A 6,161-nucleotide genomic window follows, 5' to 3' on the forward strand; every position below is an offset into this window, starting at 1 on the left:
CCCTGCTGTACTGCAAAAGGGGTCTGAGAGTAGGACCTTATTCAGATGAGATAGGCCGTGTGCAGTTACACACGTTATTGTCCAAGGTGCATGGCTGTGGTCACTTACAATTGTGCACCTTGACTGTCCAAATGTAAGGTTCTTATGAAGCAGGCACTCCCTGCCAGAAGGAAAACATGGGGGGGGGGCAGGGGAGGCTTCCATGTCTTATACACTGGAACCCAGACAAATATAATCACGTATGTTAACAGGCCAGGAAAAGGGACCTTGGTTATCAGCACCCCTACTGTACTGCAAAAGGGGTCTGAGAGTAGGACCTTATTCAGATGGGATGGGCCATGTGCAGTTATACATATTTATGTCCAAGGTGCATGGTTGTGGTCACTTACAATTGTGCACCTTGATTGTCCAAATGTAAAGGTCTTATGGAGCAGGCATTCCCTGCCGGAAGGTAAAGGAAGATTGGGGGTGGAGTGTGGCAGGGGAGGTTTCCATGTCTATTACACAGGAACTGGAAGAAATATAATCACACACATAACAGGCCAGGAAAAGGGGCCCTGGTGATCAGCACCCCTGCTGTACTGCGAAAAGGATCTGAGAGTAGGACCTTATTCAGATGGGATGGGCCATGTGCAGTTACGCACATTAGTGTCCAAGGTGCGTGCCTGTGGTCACTTACAATTGTGCACCTTGATTGTCCAAATGTAAGGGTATATGGAGTGGACACTCCCTGCTGGAAGGGAAACGAAGATTGGAGGTGGGGTGTGGCAGGGGAGGCTTTCGTATCTATTACACAGAAACCGGGACAAATATAATCACACATAACAGGCCAGGAAAAAGGGCCCTGGTGATTTAGCACCCCTGCTGTACTGCAAAAGGCGTCTGAGAGTAGGACCTTATTCAGATGGGATGGGCCATGTGCAGTTATGCACATTAATGTCCAAGGTGCATGGCTGTAGTCACTTAAAATTGTGCACCTTGATTGTCCAAATGTAATGGTCTTATGGAGAGGGTACTCCCTGCTGGAAGGGAAAGGAAGACTGGGAGTGGGGGCGGAGGGGGGGGAAAGGCTTCCTTGTCTAATACACAGGAACCCAGACAAATATAATCACCCACATAACAGGCCAGGAAAAGGGACCTTGGTGATCAGCACCCCTGCTGTACTGCAAAAGGGGTCTGAGAGTAGGACCTTATTCAGATGGGATGGGCAATGTGCAGTTACGCACATTAATGTCCAAGGTGTGTGCCTGTGGTCACTTACAACTGTGCACCTTGATTGCCCAAATGTAAGCATCTTATGAAAGGGGCACTCCCTGCCGGAAGGGAAAGGAAGATTGGGGATGGGGTGTGGCAGGGGAGGCTTCCATGTCTAACACACAGGAACCCAGACAAATATAATCACATACGTAACAGGCCAGGAAAAGGGGCCCTGGTGATCAGCACCCCTGCTGTACTGCAAAAGGGGTCTGAGAGTAGGGCCTTATTCAGATGAAATGGGCCGTGTACAGTTATGCACATTAATGTCCAAGGTGCATGCCTGTGGTCACTTAACAACTGTGCACCTTGATTGTCCAAATGTAAGGGTCTTACGGAACAGGGACTCCCTGCCGGAAGGAAAGAAAGATTGGGGTGGGGGTGTGGCAGGCGAGGCTTCCACATCTAGTACACAGGAACCAAGACAAACATAATCACACGCATACCAGGCCAGGAAAGGGGGCCTTGGTGATCAGCACCCCTGCTGTACTGCAAAAGGGGTCTGAGAGTAGGATTTTATTCAGGTAGGATGAGCTGTGTGTAGTTATGCACATCCATGTCGAAGGTGCATGGTTGTGTTCACTTAACAATTACATACCTTGACTGTCCAAATTTGAGAGTCTCATGGAGTGGGCACTCCCTGCTGGAAGGGAAAGGTGAGACTGAGGTATGTGGAGATGACCCTCCTTTTCTAGTGCATAGGATCCCAGACAATTATAATCACACATAACATGGCACGAAAAGGGAACCTGGTTATCAGCACCCCTTCTGTAGTGCAAAAGGGGTCGGAGAGTAGAACCTTATTCACATGGAATGAGCAGTGTGCAATTAAGCACATTAATGTCCAAGAGGCATGTTTGTGGTCACTTACAATTGTGCACCTAGACTCTCCAAATAAAAGGGTCTTATGGGGTGGGCACTTCCTGCTGGAAGGGAAAAGTGGTGATGAGGGGAGCACTTCCCTTCACTAGCGCATAGCAACCTGGACAAATACAGTCACACATATTGAGAGGCCAAGAAATGGGGCCTTAGGTGTCACCAACCATGCTGTCCTTCAAAAGGAAGGATCCTAATGTAATTGTCATTAGGCACATTAACAGTTTGAGAAAGAGGCCTTAAGTGAATAAGTACCCCATGCAATAAAGCAAAGAAGGTGTGAAAGGTCAGAAACCCAAGTCTAATTGAAGGACCACTGACAAATGCAATTACATGCATCTACGGTCCGAAGAAGGACTTAATGTTGGTTAGCACTCTCTGCTTTGATAAGTACAGGAGTCCTGATAAAAGGCACAGCTGTATACAAATGAAAATGTGTGTATAACAACTAAGATTATGCATGCTAACTTTACTAGTCGAAGGGTCTTAAGTAGTAGGTACTTCCCGCTGGGATGTAAATAGAGTGGGTGGGGTCCTTACATGGTAAAAAGGTACAGGAGCAAATATAAGTATGCACATTAACAGTCCAAGAGAATGAATTCAGGCTAGTTAGAAGCTCCTGCAGTAATGCAAATGGAGCAAGGAAGCAGGAATTCCACTCTAACATAGAGGCACATCAACTACTGTTAATTATGCGCATTTAAGCAGTATAGGAGAAGTAGCACTAGCTAGTTAGCACTCCTGCTGCTATGCCAAGGAGGGGTGAGGGGATGGGATTCCAGGGCAACTGTTTTACTTTATTTTTCTTTAATGTTGGCCAGGCTGGTCTCAAACTCCTGGCCTTAAGGAATCCTTTCACCTCAGCCTCCCAAAGTGCTGGGATTACAGGTGTGAGCCACCACACCCGGCCTCAGGGCAATTTTGCACACTGGAAGTTCAAGAAAGACTTCAGGAAATCAGTACCCCCTGCTATGATACTGAGAAGTCAAGATATTAGCTTACTGGGAGGTACCACAGACAATTGAAAATATGCACATTAAGAGTCGTGGACAATTAGAAATATACACATTAAGAGTCCCAAGAGAAGGACTTTGGGTTGCCAGCATCCCTTTATATAATATAAAAGGCGTAGAATATTGGTTTAAAGGGAGAGACCACAAACATTGGAATTTTGCACATTCATAGTCCCAGGAAAAGGTAACATGGGTAATTAATATCCCTTGCTGTAAAACAAGGAGGGTACAATGGATCTGATCTGAAAGACATTGCTGTGATGAACTGCCATGGTTCACATTAACTATCCTAGTGCAAAGGTCTTGAGTAGAGGTCATCCACTCCTGAGCACAAGGGAAGTAAGTGGGGTCTTTAGTGCACAGGAAGAGGGACAAATGCAAGTGGCACATTAACAGTACAAAAGAAAAGTCTTTGTGATTAGCACCCTCTACTGTAATGCTAAGAGGGTTGGGATCTTAATTTAATGGAAAAGACCGTAATTGCAATTATGCGCATTAACAGTCCCAAGTACCCCCTGCTGTAAAACAAAAGGAATATGAGGGGATGAGACCCCAGACTAACAGCAGATAGGGAAATTGCATTTTGCACATCAATAATTTCTGGAGGAGGGTCATTAGGTAACCAGCACCCTCTTGATGTAAAGCAAAGATGATGCAGGGACCATGATATAAAAGACTCAGTTCTAATCACTTAGGATTGTGCACATAAACTGTCCTAGTACAGAGGTCTTAAGTAGTAAGGGTCCCCAGCTGGAATACAAAGGGAGTGGCAGGGTTAGTGCACAAGATCCTGGACAAACACAATTATGAACATCAATGCACAAGAAGAGTCCTTGGGTGATCAGCCCACCTTGTAACATGCAAATAGGATACAGAGTCCCTTTCTAATGGACAGGACTTTGGACAATTGCAATTGTGCAAATTAACTGCCCAAGGGCTGTTATTGAATAATCTGCACTCATTAGCAATATCCCACAGAAGGTGGGATGGGGTGGGAATCCATTTTTATTGCACAGAACCATGAATATATGCAATTATGCATATCAACTGTTTAAGAGAAGGAAACTTGGGTAGTCAGAACTCGGCAGCAATGGCAAAGGGGATATCCTAGACTAACGAGTGGGGCCACAGGCAATTAGTGTTTTACATATTAATGCCAGGTGGTAGGCAGTTCACACTACCTAGGAGCAATGATAAGGGCATACATATAAGTGAGTCTCTCTTGTTAGGCAGAACCATGAATAATTACTATTGTATCCATTAATATTCCAAGGGAAGGGGCTCTAAGAATGAGTCCCTCTGCTGTTAGGCAAAGATGTTTACAAAGGCCATAGTGTAACTAACAGAACTATGGACAATTGGGATTTTACTCAATAATTTAAGAAACTCTTAAATCTCAGGTAGTCAGCACTGCCTCAAGGCAAATGCAAGGGCAACTGGTAGCCTTCAAGATTAATGGGTGAGACAATTAGCAATTACTACTTTGTTCTTTAATCGTCCAAGAACAGCAGGATTCTCCAGAAGCACAGCAAAAAGCGCAGTAGGGTGCCTTTGTTTAATACGCAAAGCTATGACAATTGGGACTGAGCATTTTAACTGTCCAACAAAAGACGGGTTGTCTGAGACCCCCTGCTGAATGCAAATGGGGTTCAGAGTGCTGTCTAATCCAGTGGGTAGGATTATTGGCAATTAGAATTTTACTCAATGCAAAGAGTTTTAGGTGGCCAACACAGTACACAATAAAAGGTCACTACTCAAAATTGGGACTGTGACTACAGAAGCAATGACAGAGAAATGGTTTCTCCTTTAAGGGCAGGGGATTGGGAAAATGATTAGTAACTCAAATTGTGGGCAATAATGCTCTGATAGAAGGCTCTCAATTGACATTCCCTAACTTCAACGTACTGAGTAAAGAAATTGCGTTCTGAGATCACAGACAAATGGGATTGTATGCATTAACTGAAAATGGTCAAGGAGTCAGTACTGAAGATCAGCAATGCCAAGGATAAACAGAATATCCCAGTATAATAGGATAAGCAATGGACAACTTATTTTGAGCACTGAATCAATGAAAATTAGAGTGACTTTCCAGAGAAGCTGGGTGGGACTGAGGAACTAGCACTGGGACTGGGGCTAGGGCTGGGGGCTTCGGGGGCTGGAGCTGGGGCTGGGGTCGGGCTGGGGCTGGGGCAGGGGCTGGGGCAGGGCTGGGGTGGGGTAGGAGAAGGGCTGGGGCTAGACTAGGAGGGTTTGCTGGGAGCAGGGCTGGGGAGAAACTGGATGCTAGGCAGGCAGAATACAACAAAAAATTGAAATGTGGACATTAATACTCCCATATAAGTCTGAATAGAGGACACCAGACCACAGCAATTCAAGTTTCCTGCCTGATAAGTAGGTGATTAGTCAATTAGTGCAGCATCAAGGATGGGAACAAAGCAAGGCCTGGACCTGTGTAAACCTTCAAACACTCTTTTTTACATTAGATCATGAAGTTAAATTTTTAACTGTTTCTGTGCTACAGACTCTTCAAAATCCAAAGGAAAGTAGTTGAGTCAATTTCAAAGAAAATAATCAGCACATTTTTTAAAAATTAGAAATGATTTGACTTTGACTATCTACTGCCAAAAGGTTAAGGAATTTGTAAAGAGAAACTAAAAACTTTAAGGAATTTTAAGGAACTCAAAATAAAAACTCATTAAATGTAATTAAAATGAATTCTACAAATAAAGCCTCTTAATACATTTCTATAACAGTCACTTAAGACTTAAATTCAAACACTAGCAAACCACAAAATCAGACTGTATGACTGACATCCAAAAGATAAATATAAATCAAAATCCGACCCCAGCATAAGCCAAGGGGTAGGTGTTCCTCTTGAGGAAGGCAGGAATTCCTCTTCTGCCACCTGTTGGCCAACGATCATCTGTGATCCATTCTGGTCCTTGACACGGGTCACCACCATGTCCACACCAAGCAGGCCTGGAGCACTGCGCATGGCCACAGTGCAGTGCAGGGCAG

This window comes from Colobus angolensis, unplaced genomic scaffold (genome assembly GCF_000951035.1).
Source record: "Colobus angolensis palliatus isolate OR3802 unplaced genomic scaffold, Cang.pa_1.0 Scaffold87, whole genome shotgun sequence".
In the NCBI taxonomy this organism is placed as follows: Eukaryota; Metazoa; Chordata; class Mammalia; order Primates; family Cercopithecidae; genus Colobus; species Colobus angolensis.